Raw genomic sequence first — 17,192 nt, forward strand, 5'->3', positions numbered from 1 at the left:
TTTGGGTGTTCTTTACCTGTATTTTTATTCTTATTTTTACTAATATTTGTTTCTTTGGAGTAAGGAAAAGTTTCAAAAATTGATTTTGGTGATGAATGCACAATGTGTGATGGTACTGTGAACAACTGATTGTACACTTTGGATGATTGTATGGTATATGAATACATCTCAATAAAACTGAATTGGAAAAAAAGCTATTCCGTTAAAATATTTTCTATCTTGGGGTCTGGGTTGTTTTGGCACCCCTTAAATTTTGTGCAAGAGGCAAATAAATGCCTCATGCACGTCACCCTGAACCTGGCCCAGGGGCCGTGGATCATTACACAAGAAAGGGAATGAGATGGGAGATGGGAGAAGGATGATGATCAGGACGAAATGGGGTCAAGGGATGACTTCGGGAATCTCTTGAGAGGGTGGTCAGGGCTGGCCTCTGAGGTGAGGGCTGCAGAAGCCAACAGGAGGTGGGCCTGGGGAGTTAGTTAGAATTGCTTCACCTTCCAGGCCTGGCTGCTTTGCACGGGCCCTCCTCCTGCCTGCCTGCCCACCCGCCTTTTCCAAGTCTGGACACCCAGCTTGCACCCCTTCCCTCCTGTACTGCCCCAGCCCCCCTTCCTTCCAGGGGCTGTCATCTTTGGCTCCATTTTACAGAGCTAAACCCGAGGCTCAGTTCCTTGGCAGCCCTTCCCCCAGGGCCCCAGCTCTTTGAGGTCAGGACAGAACAGCCGGCTGGAGACTGAAGGCTGCCACCAAGAGAGTGGTTTCCGGCCCATTTTCCGGTTTCCTGGGGTGTTGGAGAAACTCTGCTCCCCTTCCCCCCACCCCAGACTCAGTGTCTACCTCCTCCAGTTAGGTGGTGGGGGGCTGCCCAGGGACACCCCCAGAGCCCACACACACACCCCCACAGCGGCACTCCTCAGCTGCAGTTTTCTGGAGGTCCAGAGGTCCAGGCGAGGCTGGGTGTGGGCTGGGGAGGGCCTGTCCTAGCTCCCCGTCCAGCTCCCTCCTGCCCTGAGCTGGAAGAGGCCGTGGCAGGGACAGCCTGGGAAGCCCAGCTCCACCCTGCACCTATGCTCCCACGGGGCCCACAAGCACAAAGAGGGGTGTCCATGGGCCCAGGAGGTGGGGGTGAGGCTCTACTCCCCACCCAAATGCATCCTGCCCCACCCTCTCGCAGAATTCCACCCGCTGGCCTCGGAAAAGATAAAGGCACGGCTGCAATCCTTTGAATGTCTCAGAATGACCGTTGCCTCTTTCTCCTCCCCAAAGGTCCTTTTCCCCCTCCCTGCCCACCATCTCTCCCTTGCCCCCTCACTCTGCCTCGGGCACACTGGCCTTGTGAGGTTGCTCCCACCCCAGGACCTTTGCACGTTCCAAGCCTTCTTTCTGGCATGCCCATCCCCAGACCCCTTCAAACATCACCTCTTCAGAGGTGCCCCCTTGGTTGACCAACCTTAAAACACCCCACCCCACCCTCCGCCCTGTCACCCTATTTATTTCCGTCACGGCACTAACCACTCCCTGATCATTTAATCGAGTGGTTTCTCACTTGTTGTGTCCCCCCGTAGACTGTGAGCTCCCCAGGGCTCTCCGAGACTCTCGTGTCCCCCTGATATTGTAACACCCCCCCCAAAAAAAAACGATGTGTTGACGTCCTAACCCCGGTAACTTATTTGGAAATAAGGTCGAGGCAGACAGAATTAGTTGAGTTGAAATGAGGTCACACTGGAGTAGCAATCGGGGGCCCTTGACTCAAGCGGACTGGCCTTGGTAAGGAAGGAGAGCACACAGGGACACGGGCCAGCGGGACGGCTCGCTGACGATGGAGGCCGAGGTTGGGAGGCACAGCCAGGAGCTGCCACCAGACCCGGGACGGGCAGCAGGGAGCTCCTGAGAGCTCTGGGGGGAGCATGGCCACAGCGACACCGTGTCTTTGGATGTCTGGCCTCCAGAGCTGAGAGATGATGCATTTCTGTCGTGTTTTGTGGTCTTCGTTCAGCAGCTCTGGGGCAGGAAGACAGTAGCCAGCAGCTTCTTGTCTCTGTGCTGAGAAATCCAGACACAGTAAGGAGGTGAGGACAGATCCTTGTCAGCTTTTATTATTTTTTTATTTTTTGATATAAATAGCATCTTTTCCCAAACGTTGCAGGGACAGTGGCTGTCCCTTTTTCTGCCTCTGTGCCTTGGTCTGTCTCACAATCCTTTCCTCTTTCTCAAAGAGAGTGAATCTGTGAGAATGAGATTAAGTTTAGCTTTCACACAGGACAGGTGTGCCTAGCAGGGTGGGGCAGTTAAGGAATTGGTAGAAGGTTAAAAAGACAAACTGTAATCCACAGTCAGTCCCCCTGCTTATCCACCCACTATCCACAGTCAGTTCCCCTGCTTATCTGCCCACTATCTACTATCCTTGCAGGGTGGAGCCTCGGAATAGAGGTTCTCAAAATAGCCTCATAACTTGTTACCAAACTAGCCCAGACTGGCTCTAAAGAGGTCTGGGCATAACCATTATAGTCAGGGGTGGGGATTTGTTCCAACCCTTCCTAATGTTGCAAATTTGTGTGGGAAATGTATTTCAAATGTTTCCAATTTGGGTGGGCTGCATGTTTCAAATTTGTGCAGGCTAGTTAGGCTTGTCGAATAGAATGTAACCTCTGGAGTATCCAGCCAATGGAAAAACAGGGGAGGGACTTGTGGTTAGGTGTAGGGAATAAATACTGCTGGGTCTATTGTTCTGGGTGCCAACCCCCACATTTTGGTTGGGCACCCCTTTCTTGCAAGACCGTGAATAAATTCTTTTCTTCTCCACAATCGGGTGAGCATTTATTCCTTTTTGGAATAGTGCTTGTTTCTCACAAATCCCAAGGGCCAGCCCAGTCCTTCCTACCCAGATTCCTCTAGATGGACATTTATGTTGCTTGTGTCTTGGGATCAAGAAAAGCTGGCACAGGAGACACACATGGTGGAAGCAGAACTCAGTGGGGGGTGGCAGTGAAGCTGGATGCTGTGATTCTGGATGATTATTTTCTTTTTTGCCACCTTTACATGTTTATGTGTGTTCCGGTTTGCTAATGCTGCCGTTTTGCAAAACACCAGAAATGGAAGAAATGGATGGCTTTTTTTTTTTTTTTTTTGATTGGCTTTTATAAAGGGGGTTTGTTTGGTTATAAAGTTACAGTCTTAAGGCCATAAAGTGTCCAAGGTAAGGCATCAACAACTGTGTACCTTCACTGGAGAAAGGTCATTGGCATCCGGAAAAACTCTGTTAGTTGGGAAGGCACATGGCTGGTGTCTGCTTGTTTCCAGGTTGCATTTCAAAATGGCGTTCTCCAAAATGTCAGCATCAGCTTCCAATGGCTGTCTTCAAGTGTCTGTCTCAGCTGCAGCTTCTCTCCAAAATGTCACTCTCAGTTTCTCTCCAAAATGTCACTCTTAGCTGCTCTCAGTTCCTTCTGTGAGAAAGAAGCACTATTCCTAAAAAGGAATAAACACTCACCCGATTGTGGAGAAGAAAATAATTTATTCACGGTCTTGCAAGAACAGGCGCCCAACCAAAATGTGGGGGTTGGCACCCAGAACAATAGACCCAGCAGTATTTATTCCCTACACCTAACTGCAAGTCCCTCCCCTGTTTTTCCATTGGCTGGATACTCCAGAGGTTACATTCTATTCGACAAGCCTAACTAGCTCACACAAATTTGAAACATGCAACCTGCCCAAATTGGAAACATTTGAAATACGTTTCCCATGCAAATTTGCAACATTAGGAACTGTGGGAACAAATCTCCACCCCTGACTATAATGGTTATGCCCAGGCCTCTTTAGAGCCAGTCTGGGCTAGTTTGGTAACAAGTTATGAGGCTATTTTGGGAACCTCTACCCCGAGTCTCCACCTTGCAAGGATAGTAGATAGTGGGTAGATAAGCAGGGGGACTGACTGTGGATTACAGTTTGTCTTTTTAACCTTCTGCCAATTCCTTAACTGCCCCACCCTGCAAGGCACACCTATTCTGTGTGAAAGCTAAACTTAATTTCATTCTCATACCTCTCTTTGTCAGCAATTTTATATGGCTCCAGTGATTTAATTCAGACCCACCCTGAGTGGGTGAGGTATCGTCTCCATGGAAATCATCCAATCAAACGTCTTGCCCCCAGTTGATTGAGTCATATCTCCATGGGAATACTCAACCAGAAGGTTCCAACCCAGTCATCACTAATACATCTGTCCCCACAAGATTGCATCAAAGAACGTGGCATTTTGGAAGACATAATACATCCAAACCAGCATACTCACACATTGGAACTATTAGTCAAAACCCTAAATCAACCATCTTAAACCAACAAACAAAAATTTTTTTTTTAATGACAAAAATTTGAAAACATTTTTAAAAATTAAAAAATTAAAAAACAGACAATAAATAAACTGTATTAAAATATTCAACAAGCTAAAGTAATCCATATATAAGGAACAAAAAGAAATTAGGGAAATGGCTTCAAACAAAATGAAGAGGTGTAAATTATAAAAAGGAACCAAACAGAAATTTCAGAGTTGCAAAGTACCATAATCAAAATGAAAAAACTCATTAGACAGATTCAATAGCAGATTTGAACAGGCAGAAGAAAGGATCAGTGAACTTGAAGACAAGATAATTGAAATGATCCAGTGTGAGGAGCAGAAGAAAAAAAAGAATGAAGAAAAATGAACAGAGCCTGTGGGGCCTATGGACACCATCAGGTCAACCAACACGCACATCACTGGAGCCCCAGAGAGAAGAGAGAGAGAGAAAGGGGCAGAAAAAATATTTGAAGAAATGATGGCTGAAAACTTCCCAAATCTGATAAAATTTAGGAATCTCAACAAACTCCAACCAGGATAGACCCTGTGAGCTCTCCACCAAGTCACATAACAGCAAAATTGTTAAAATCCGAAGACAGAGAGAAGGTTTTGAAAGCAGCAGGAGAGAAGCATTTTGTCCCATACAAGGGATCCCCAATAAGATTAACAGCATATGACTTAACTGCCAAATGTGTAAAATAACATTTTAAATCTATGTTAATGGGCCTACAATATATAAAGATGTAATCTGAGCCAATAATAATTTAAAGGGGAAAACAAATGTATTTAGGATTAGAGTTCATATACAACTGAAACTAGGTTGTACTAATGAAACTGGGTTGTTATTAGTTTAAGACCATGTGTCTGATAAGGGTTTACTATCCAGAATATATAAAGAACTCCTACAACTCAACAACAAAAAACAAACAACCTGATTTTTAAAATGGGCCAAGGATTTCAATAGACATTTCTCCAAAGAAGATATGCAAATGGTCAACAAGCACATGAAAAGATGCCCAACCTCATTAGTCATTAGAGAAATGCAAATTAGAACTACAGCGAGATAGATTTCACACCCTCTAGGATGGCTATTGTCAAAAAATAATAATAAAATTATTGAAAATAATGAGTGTTGGAGAGGTTGTGGAGATATAGGAACATTTCTACATTGTTGTACTTGTTTTATTGTTATACAAGTACTTTGTACTTGCTATATTGTAATTCAAAAGCTATCACCTTTTTGTATATATATTTCACAAAAGGAAATAACTGAAACTATAGTACTATAATTCATAACAACTCAGGAAATGTCCTCTATAACTTGTTAAATCATACTTTGAAACATATTATCTTTTTGTATATATGTTATATTTCACAATAACGAAAATACCTGAAACTGTGGAACTGTAGCCTAAAATACTCTTTGAAATTTGCTCTCTACCTACTTCTTAAATTGCACTTGGGAAGTTATCACTTCTATGTATATATGTTATATTCAGCAATAAAAATAATTTAAATAAATAATTTTTGAAATTCATCCATATCAGTTCATCTGTTGCAACAATTGCACCCCATTCATGCAAGATGCTAACAATAGCTGAGGGGAGGAGAGGGGGAGGGAAGGGGAGGGGACATATGGGAAGTTTCTGCGCATTTTTTCTGTAAACCTTAAACTACTCTAAAAAAAGTCTATTGAAAGAAACACTGCCTATTAAAAATAAATGTTTATGAAACCGGTGGTGCTGGTGAAGTGCCAGAGACTTGGGGCAGGGCTGGCTTCGTGGGAAGGGCTTTGGGAATGACCCAATGCTTGATTTAATGCTCTTTTAAGCCTGCCTTGAAATTCCTAGTAATTTTTAACGAGGGGCTGCGTTTTCATTTTGCACTGGGCCTCGCAAATCATGGGGCCGGTCCTGGGTCGGGGGGAAAGGGAGGGGAGCCTAATTCAGGGTCTTGGGATTTTGCAGGTGGTGGAGGGTCACCCCAGCGTGCAAATCTGCCTTCACCCCACCCGAAGGGGAGAGAGCACATGACCTGGTCAGGAAGTGGGTTCCTGATAAGAGGCGGAAGGAAGTGGGGGGGCATCTTAAAATAGCACTGCTTGCCTGGCCGATCAGAGGTTGGGGGCAGGGAGGGGGAGTGGCTGGGAGTGAGCAGAACCAGGGGGCACAGGACTTGCCGGAGACTCCCTGTCCCCAGAACCCAGCCCTCTCCTTTCCTTGGCCCTGCCAGACCCAGGAATATGGTTTAGTAGCAAATAAGGGATGGGGTGACAACTCTTGGGCCTTTATTTTATTTTTTAATTAAGATATAACATCCACAGTGAGGTGTACAAGTCTTCATTGAGTAGTTCAATTAAATTACATGCTATATACACACATTTCTGGGCAGTGTTGCCCATTTTCAGAGCCAGGAGACCCCCTCCTGCCCTGTACCAGGCCCACCCACCCAGAGATGACCACTACTTGATGTCTACCACTGTTGGTTCATTTTGCTTGTTTTTCTGCTTTGCATACAAGGAGCCCATCCATGAGTTTTCTTTTGTGCTGGTTTATTTCTGTCTACATCCTGCCTGTGAGATTCCTCTATGCTGTTGCACACAGCCACCCACCATCCCTTTTCATCACTGCATAGTATTCCATCACATAAACATACCACATCTCCATTGTGCGTTCTCTTGTCGGTGGACATTTGGGTTGCTCCCAGTTTGGGGCTATTATGGATAACGCCACAAAGAGCAGGAGCATGAGTTATTTCCTGGGCACGGACACTTGATTCTTGGGCCTGTATCACCCAGAAGTGGATTTGCTGAGTTATAGAATAGGCAGGGGTTTAACTTTAGTTGAAATTACCCAACAGATTTCTGAAGTGGCTGCACCAATTTGCATCCCAACCAGCAGCGTGCGAAAGTTCCAGTTGCTCTGTGTCCCTGTCAACACTTGCTATTGTCAGTCTTTAATTTTAGCCATTCTTGTGGCTGTGCAGTGGCATCTCGGCGTCTCTAGATGGTTTTGACTTGTGTTTCCCTGTTGATTAGCTGCACTGAGCCACCTTACATGGGCTTCTAGGCCGTCTGGAGAACCTCTTTTGCAAGGTGTCCACTTGGATTTTTTTGCCTGTTTAAAAATTATCATTTTCTTTTTAATTTTTGGAAGTTCATTGTATGTTCTGGAAAGGAGCCCTTTGTTGGATATATAGGTTTGGCGGCTATCTTCTCCCAGCCTGTGGCTTGCCTTTTATTCTCTTAAAGCTGTCTGTTGATGAAAAGAATTAATTTCAATGAAATCCAATCTATCAATCTTTCATTTTATGCTTAGAGTTTTTTCTGGTCTTGTTTAAGAAATCTTTGCTTTGTTTCATAAAAGGGAATTAGACTTTGTCACGCACAGTCCCTCCTGCTTCACAGCCTCCAGTAACTTCCTGATACACTTAACATAAAATCTAAAATCCCCCAAGGCCCACAAAACCCTCCTTGGCGGGGGCACCCCTAAACTCTCTGGCTTCCCCTTCTACACTCTCCCCTTTGTTCACCGAATTTCAACCCCATGGGAATCTTTCTGTTTCTGAACTTGTCAAGCTAGGCCCAGCCTTGTGACCTTCATGTTGGCTGTTCCCTCTGGCTGGAAGCTCTTCCCACAGACCTCACCTCATCATTCAGGGATCAGGGTGAATGTCAACTCTTCTGAGAAGCCCTCCCTGACCACCCCATGTGACAGCCACTTGGTCGTGACAGCGGGCTCAACCTACTCTTGATTCTCCCCAGAACGCTCACCGCATTCTGAAATGATCTGATCTGTGCATTTTTTTCTTGGTTACTATCCATCTCCTTCTGCTGATCAGCAGCTACACTAGATCAAACATCAAGTCTGTTGTCCAGCAATGTGCACCCGGGGGCAAGGAAAGGGCCCGGTACCTAGTCAACATCCAAGAATTATTGTTGCCTCCACATTGTAAGCCAGCAGGGAAATGCAAATCAAAACCACCGGGAGAGAGCCCCTCACCCCACCGGCTGGGTGGGTTGAGAAAGGCAGACAATAATAAGTGTTGGCAAAGACAGAGAGAAACTGGAACGTGCACCTGCTGTGGGTGGGGACATGAGCTGGTGCAGCTGCTTTGCAAAATGGTCTGGAAATTCCTCAAAGGTTAAACCAAGAATTACCATACGACTTGGCAATTCCACTTCTAAGTGAAACATCCATCCACACGAAAACTTGGACACAAATGTTCAATGTAACATTATTCATTTGGAAACAGCCCAAATGTCCATCAATTGACAGATGAATGGATGAACACAGTGTGGTCCACGCATACATGAAAATGTTATTCAGCTGTGGAAAGGTACATGAGCCATAGTGACAGAGAGTGGATTAGTGATTGCCAGGCCAGGGGGAGTGGGGCAGTTCCTTTTTTTTTTTTTTTTAATTATTAAATTCAGTTTTATTGAAATACATTCACACACCGTACAGTCATCCATGGTATACAATCCACTGTCCACAGTATGATAACATAGTTATGCGTTCATCACCTTTTTTAGGGTAATGGAAATATTCTGGAATTAGATCGTGGTGATGGTTGCACAAATCTATGATTGTACAAAAAACCATCAAATTACACATGTTGAATAGGTGAATTGTGCAGTAGGTGAATTATAGCTCAATAAAGCTGTTGCAAAAAATAATGTCTTGCATAATCAATTAATTAACTAATGATTTTTAAAATGGAAGCTCAGAGCAGTGGGTGGCCCCTGTCCCCAGAGGCCCAAAGGAGCTGCCGGGGACCCAAAGCACTCTTGCCGGGCCCTTCCCCGCCCATCTACGGTGAGGAACATCGGGCACTCCACTGGGGGCAAAGGTTAAGGGAGAGCAAAAATCTCAGACATAAGAGTAAAAATATTTTATTGCAATATATTAAAAAATAAAAATTATTGCAGAAAATTCACAGTGGACAAAATAGCAGCATTTTAAATAAAGACAAAAGGCTAAGACTCAGTTTCCCCATTTGGGAAAGAGTGGGGAGATCTCAGTGCCACTCCTACTCTCACCCCAAATTGTGGGCGGGGGGATTGCATGGAGGTTGGGGAGCTCTGCCCCACCCCCACTCCAGCCAGTCGAGTCTGGGGGTGCTGGGTTGGTGCTGGGCTCTGGCCTCACTGCCCGGCCAGGTCCCCCACATGGTGGGGGTGTGGGACATGGAGGGCAGAGTGGGGCTCAGGGGACAAGGAGGGCTTCCCCAGCCCCTGATATAGGGGCATGGCCTTTCCCCGCAGGCAGTCCCCCAATTTCCCTAAGTAGAGCTCCCCAAGCTGGGGAGGGGTCTGCTGCCCTCTTCGACTTATCCCCAGGCCCAGGGAACGGGACCTTCCTTGGCCACGCTCGTCCCTGTCTTTGTGACAACCTTAGGTGAGTTGATGCTGTCGTCATCCTCAGTTTACAGGAAAGGAAACTGAGGCTCAGAACCCCAGACCCCCCCACTCTGGTCAAGTATATCTGGCCTGGCTTTCAACTGGCTTTTCTCCACCTCCACCATGGACGTTTGGGGCAGAATCGTTCTCTCATTCTCTGCTTGGGGGGCTGGCCTGGGCACATGCTTGATGCCACCAACACCCCCTCCCCAGCCCCGACAGCTAAAATGTCCTCAGGCGTCACCAAATGTTCCCCATTGGGTACAATCACCCCTGATGAAGACCCCCTGGGTAAGGCGAGTCCAATGACCCCCCAAAAGACCCCCCAAATTCACCGACTGAGTGTGGGTGGGAGGGATGAGGAGGTGGACCCCAGAAGCTGGGGGGTTGCCCTAGTTTATACCAGCTCACCCGTCAGGAGTTTATTCTGAAATATGGAGGGAGCAGGGATCAAACTCGATTTTTGCCCGTATAATTAACACAGGGCACCTCCACTTCGGCACTGACATCGGGGCCGAGTCCTTCTCGGCGGGGCGTCCTGGGCACTAGGGGGTGACGAGCAGTCCCCCTGGGCTCCCCCCACTTGAGGCCAGGAGCAGCCTCCCCCAGCCCTAGTTGTCCCCAGATGTCGCCAAATGTCTCTCGAGAGGCAAAATCACTCCTTTTGAGAACTCTTGCTCTAGGGCAGAGATTCTTTTTATTCTTTTTATTATTTTTCTTTAGGTCTACAGGAAAACCACACCGAAGGCACAGTGTTCCCATCGTGTAATCGTCGGACTTTAGGTAATAATATAACTGTAACAATGTAATAATAGCGGCTCATCAGTTGCAACAGAGGCACCATGCCAATGGCAAGCGTTGGTGATTGGGAACACTGTGGGTGGGGTGGGTGGGGTGGGTGGCGGGTGGTGTCTGGGCAGACTTTCCTAATCGTGGCTGCTCCGGAGTCCCCTGGAGGCCCCTAAGGCACAGCTAGCCCGGCCCAGGCGGGGTTTCTCACTTAGGAGACCTGGGATGCAGCCCAGGAATCTGAATTTTCAGCAGGATCCTCATGATGCTGGTGGCTGCGGGCGGGGGAAACACACTTGGACACCCAAAGCTGACCCGCCCATGCCCCCCTCCCTGGGTGACCTTGAGTGAGGTGCAGGGAGAGTCAGGGATGCCCAGGGACGCCGAGGGATGCCCAGGGAAGCTCAAGGACACTCAGGGATGCTCAAGGACACCCTGGGAGGCTCAAATCACCACCCCGATCCTTGCTATCCGAGCCGCGCTCCGGGACGCGTGCAATGCCGCCTCCCGCCGGTAGATGGCGACAGCGCCCGCCTGATTTTTGGCGGGAGAGGCGGCCGGGCCGGCTGCCCTAGAGGACCGGTGGGTGGTCCCGCGGGTCTTTCCAAAATAATAACATCAATAGCATCGTCCGCTCACAGGCGCAAGGGCTCGCTCCCCGCCAGGCAATGCCGACACTGCACTGAACAAACTGCCAGCCCTCCTGGCGTGGACGTTCTAGATAAGGAAGATAGCTCTGGGTAAGAAAAAGTGCTCTAAAGACCATAAAATAAAGGGGTGAGGGGGGCCAGGAGAGGCTGGGGGCTGCTGGAGATGGGTGTCTCCGCCTGACACCCCATCCCCGGGTGGCCAGGGCGTTGGAGAGAGCCACAAGGAGCCATCTCCCGCGCTGGCACTCGTTTGTGCCCCCGGGAAGGGGTCACTTTGAACCTGGGAATCTCAGTGATGTTCAAGGGATGCTCCCCTACCTTGTCTATGTCAGGACCAGAGCCTGCCTTGGGGTGCTCTGGAGGAGGCAGGCACATACACCCCAGAATAAACGATCGCGCAGTGAGAAAGAGCCAGGTGGTAAGGAGAGCGTGTGGGTCTCCGTTTCCACATCTTTAAAATGGGGGTAATAGTAGTAGTATCCTAGAAGGTTGTTGCAACAATTAAATGAGATGACACAAAGCATTTAGGACAGGGCTGGGGTGCAATCAAGAACTGAGTGAATATTAAACCTTATTAATTGTTATCAGTAGACTTAGTGTTCCGGTTTGCTAATGCTGCTGTTTTGCAAAACACCAGAAATGGGTTGGCTTTTATAAAGGGGGTTTATTTGGTTACGAAGTTACAGTCCTAAGACCATAAAGTGTCCGAGGTAAGGCATCAGCAATAGGGCACCTTCGCTGGAGAAAGGCCATGGGCATTCACAAAACCTGTTAGCTCGCAAGGCACGTGGCTGGTGTCTGCTTGCTCCCAGGTTGCATTTCAAAATGGTGTTCTCCAAAATGTCAGTGTCAGCTTCCAACGGCCATCTTCAAAATGTCTCTGTGAGATGCAGCAGCTCTTTCTGTCTGAGCTCTTATATAGTGCTCTAGTAAACTAATCAAGGCCCACGCTGAATGGGCGGGGCCACACCTCCATGGAAACTATCCAATCAGAATTATCACCCACAGTTGGGTGGGTCACGTCTCCATGGAAACGACTTAATCCAATGCTGCCAACCTAATCAACACTAATACATCTGCCCTCACAAGATGGTGTCAAAGAACATGGCTTTTTCTGGGGGATATAATATATACAAACCAGTACGCTTAGCCTCTGAGACTGGGGAAAACAGAATTCCACGTGGGTTATGATAGTTTGCAAACCAAGAGCTAAAGGGCTTTGAGCGAAGAGGTTGGGTTTTAGAGCTTTGGGATGCTTGAGTTAGCGTTTTGGAAATCAATATTTCCCAGCCTGGAGGATGTGATGAAGAGGTGGTGGCTTTTCAACTTGCGAGTGTCCGTGTGTCGTGCAGCCAGGGGCTCGTCTCAATCTGGGTACAGCATCAAGGACTTCCAGGTAGAGAGACTGGGATTCATTTCTATCTTCTTTATGTTTGTTTTGTAGACAGATTCTCCAAAATTTTTATTGGTTTTACTTATGTTTTCTGCTGGCCACTGAGGTTCTTCATAACAATTGTCAAGTGTCATATTTAGTGGACATGGCTTTGGTTACAGTGACACGGTGGCTCACCACTGTCATCATGCTTTCCGGCTTGCTGGAGCTGCAGTTAGGGTAGGTTTCCTTGCAAGAACACTGTTCCGGTTTGCTAATGCTGTTGGAATGCAAAACACCAGAAATGGATTGGCTTTTATAAAAGAGGTTTATTTGGTTACAAATTTTCAGTCTGAAGGCCATGAAAACATCCAGATTAAAGCATCAATATGAGTATACCTTCACTGGAGGATGGCCAATGGTGTCCAGGAAACCTCTGTTAGCTGGGAAGGCACGTGGCTGGTTTCTGCTGATCCTGGGTTGTGTTCTAGCTCCTCTCTCAGTTCCTGTGGGTTCTTCAAAATGTTGCTTTCCAAAATGTCACTCACAGCCGCTCTGAGCTCCTTCTGTTTGTCAGCTCATTTGTATGGCTCCAGTGGTTTAATTCAGACCCACCCTGAATGGGTGGGATAACACCTCCATGGAAATTATCCAATCAAAGGTCTTGTCCACAGTTGATTGCCTCGCATCTCCATGGAAACACTCAAAGGATTCCAATCTAATCAACAACAATACGTCTGCCCACACAAGATTGCATCAAAGATAATGGCGTTTTGGGGGACATAATACACTCAAACTGGCACAAGCACAAATGATCTGGACAAATGCCCGTTTGTGTCCCTACGTACGCTGTTTCCGAATGCCTTCGTCACATGCTTCCTCTCAACACTCGTTTGCTGTGAAGTTATGATATGCTCTCAGTTTTACATCATCTTCCACTTTGTTTTGTATTTTTGTCATCCCGTTTCATCAGGAATATAGAAGAGTTTTGGAAGCCGTTCCTCTCCAGCTTTGGGGTCTAGTATTTTTGTTTGGGTTTCATTAGGAAGGCAGGGCTGATCGCAGATGGGAACGTTCTCCTCCTCAGCAGCCTGGGGGACTTTATTTACCATCCATGCAGGGTTGATGGCATTCCCTCCACACCATTTTCAGGAATAGCCAATCCAAAGGATGTGGAAACACCTGGAGCCCATAAAACCTGCCTGCAGCCAACTTAGAAAATCAACAGGATGAGGTGCTAAACAAAAAAAGAGTCCCAGAACTTGGCATCAGGAAATTTGATTTCAGCCTCACCCCACAGGATGGAGGGAGGCCCCTGGTGTGACACACGTCCCACCACTCATGCCCTTTTCATGGACTGGCCCACAGTGCACCATGCCTGTCTGCATGTCACCCGGCTTCTGGCTGCTCAGGGCGCTTTCTGCTGCCAGTGAACTTACAAGGCAATGTGGAGGTGATTTCACGGGCTGGAACCTTTGGGTGCTGGACATTAATCTGTCACATGACTCAGGCAAGGTGCTGGGTGATGAACTACATAGTTGAGGCTCTTGGTTTACGGGGGATAGAAATTGTGACTCAAAGCTGGTTACGACAGAAAAATAACAGGCAAGCTGTAAGGCCATCTGGTTCAGGCATGGCTGGATCCAGGTGCTTAAACCATGTTGGCAAGGTACAGTTCTCTCTTTCTCTCTGGGTTCTGCTCTCTTCTGCTTTGGCTTCCTTCTCAGACAAGCTCCACCCTTGGGAACAAAGATGACTCCTGGCAACTCCAGGCTTATGGGCTCCATCCTCTTTGACTGGTGTCCCGGTTTGTTAATGCTGCCATTTTGCAAAACACCAGAAATGGATTGGCGTTTATAAAGGGGGTTTATTTGGTTAGAAAGTTACAGTCTTAAGGCCATAAAGTGTCCAAGGTAAGGCACTTCACTGGAGGATGGCCAATGGCATCCGGAAAACCTCTGTTAGCTGGGAAGGTATGTGGCTAGCGTCTGCTTGCTCCCAGGTTGCATTTCAAAATGGCTTTCTCCAAAATGTTGCTCTTGGGACATTTTGTCCTCTTTTATCTGCAGCTCCTCTTCAAAATGCCACTCTCAGTTGCTCTGAGGTCCCTCTGTTTGTGAGCTCTTTCTGTAGGACTCCAGTGAACTAATCAAGACCCATGCTGAGTGGGCGGGGCCACATTTCCATGGAAACATTCAATCAAGAGGTCACATCCTAATCAAAGGGGTCACTCACAGTTGGGTGGGTCACATCTCCATGGAAACACTCACTCAGAAGGTTCCACCCTAATTAACACTAATACATCTGCCTCCACAAGATTGCATTACAGAACATGACATTTTGGGGGACATAATAAATCCAAACCCGCACAGCTGGTATTTCAGCCAAAATTCCAAGGCTGACTCTGATTGGTCTGACTTAGGTCACATGTTCATTCCTGAACCAATCACTGTAGTCGGGGGTAGGGTGGGGGTGGGGAATGCTCTGATTGACAGGGCTATGGTGGCAGTGGGATGCCAGGAACCAAGTGGCTGGAGAGTGAGGGAGGGGAGGGGTGACTCTCCAAGAAAAATTAGGGTGCTATGTCCAGAAGCAGAGAGGCTGAGCACTGAGTGGGGCTTCCACTAAGGAGACTTCAGCCCCTTCAATTCCCACCCGGGTAAGAGTCCCAGAAATGTAGGAACTGGCGGCTCTCTCACCTCCAGCTGCTCCGGGACTACTGTCCAGCCTCCAGCAACCACAGATCTACTTTCTGCTGCTGTGGATTAGCCTATTCCGGAGATTTCTATGAACGGAATCATATGCTATGTGCCTTTTGCGTCTGGCTTCTTTCACTGAGCATAATATTTTCAAGGTTTCATGTTGTAGCATGTGTCAGGACTCCATCCCTTTTTATGACTGAATAATATTCCATTGGATGGCAGAACCACATTTTGTTTATCCATTCATCTGTGATTTGGTTTGCGTCCAGCTTTTGGTGGTTGTGTATACGCTGCCATGAACACATGTGGATGAGTATTTGCTTGAGTTCCTCTTTTCAATTCTCTTGGGTCTATACCTAGGTGGAGTTGTGGGGTCATATGATAGTTCTATGTTTAACTTTTTGGAGAATTGCCAAGCTGGTTTCCACGGTGGATGAATCTTTTCACTTGCCCACCCGCTTTGCTTTTTTGTATTTTGAGAAGTTAAAAATATGCGTAAAAATACAGGGAAGAGATTCATTATTTGGATGCAGGGAAACACGGCTTTGTTTTTAAAGACTTGCCAATTAAATGCAGTGATTTTTTTTTTTTAGTTGATTTTAACAATCAGCCAAATTGGGCCTCTTGGCAGCTCCACTGGGACATCAGAGATGGAGAGATGTGTAATTAAGCTGAACACGAAAATGTCAAGCAAATGAGTTTTTATTTAGTACAGAAAAGAGCTAGTGACAAACAGAAAGCAAAATGATTTCCCGGAGTGTGTTTCACCCTGGGATAAACCGTGGGACTAGGGGATGCTTCTCCGAGAAAGAGAGGAAACACGTGGAGAACTTGACTCTTGGGGTCCCTTGGGGTTGAGGGGCTGGGGTGGGCTGGGGGCTGCAGAGGGAGGGGTGCGCCCCTCCCACAACCCATTCCAGGGAAGACAGCTGATGGATCTGGGCGGGGAATCCACTGGTTCCTCAGGAAGCAGTGACTTGCCCAAGGGCACAGGGAGAAAATGAAAAATCGTGTTTTTTCCCTTTAGGGGTCCCTTAAAGACCTGAATTGATTTCCTTACTTGACAATGGGAGTAAAACAGGGTTTCTTAACCTCAGTGCTGCTTATATTCAGAGCAGATCTTTTTCTGGGGGGTGCTGAGCAGCCTCCCTGGGCTCCCCTTGCTCGATGCCAGGGGCACCCCCTTCCCAGTGGTGACAACCACAAATGTCACTGCCCATTGTCTATGTCCCCTGGGGAGAAGAATCACCCCCCGTTGAGAACCCCTGGGTTCAGGAAGCCCACTGACCCCTGGGGTACTCTGCATCCCTAATTATTTGACCTGCTGTCCTCCTAGGAGGCTGCACACATTTTTATTCAAATTGAGTTGGTGGGGTGGGGGGAGAGGAGGTGAACCCCAGAAGCTGGGGGTGGCCCTGGGTTATACCGTCTCACCCATTGGGAATTTATTATGGTATCGTGTGAGGTAGGGACTGAACCCGATTGTCTTTTCCCAAATAATTAACACAGGGTTTCCCCCTCGGCACAGCTGACGTTGGGGGGGGATCCTTCTCGGTGGGGGAGCCCCGGGCACTGGGGGGTGTCGAGCAGCGTCCCTGGGGTTCCCCCACTCGATGCCAGCAGCCCCGCTCCGGGAGAGTCACTGGGCTAACCCCGCTTATCTGGGATAAATAACTGGATGGCTCATAAAACCATCATTTTCCTTGTCCAGGAGAGTCAGGAGGTCCCGTTCCCCCACTGAACAGATGGGAAAACTGAGTCTCCGAGACGCTCCCGGCCCCAGGCCAACAGGATGGGAACAGGATCCCAGCCAGCTCTCCGCGGCCAGCCCCTCCGCAACACACTGGACCCGCGGAGCGGCTGTGCGCAGGTGTCTGTCTTCTCTCTGCCTCAGTCTCCCCACTTCGCCGATTTCCAGAGGGCTTCCGGGTTCCGACTTCTCCCGGCC

General features: G+C 47.8%; 1 long non-coding RNA gene across 1 annotated transcript; it reads left to right on the top strand.

The window, feature by feature from the left end:
• Positions 1-1,671: 1,671 nt before the first annotated feature.
• Positions 1,672-16,996, top strand: LOC119525287. The gene is made up of 3 exons (XR_005214952.1): positions 1,672-2,069; positions 10,455-10,514; positions 16,956-16,996. It is a non-coding gene; the product is annotated as an uncharacterized LOC119525287 (long non-coding RNA).
• Positions 16,997-17,192: the final 196 nt, after the last annotated feature.

The sequence above is a fragment of the Choloepus didactylus genome (genome assembly GCF_015220235.1).
Source record: "Choloepus didactylus isolate mChoDid1 chromosome 25 unlocalized genomic scaffold, mChoDid1.pri SUPER_25_unloc1, whole genome shotgun sequence".
Taxonomy (NCBI): domain Eukaryota; kingdom Metazoa; phylum Chordata; class Mammalia; order Pilosa; family Megalonychidae; genus Choloepus; species Choloepus didactylus.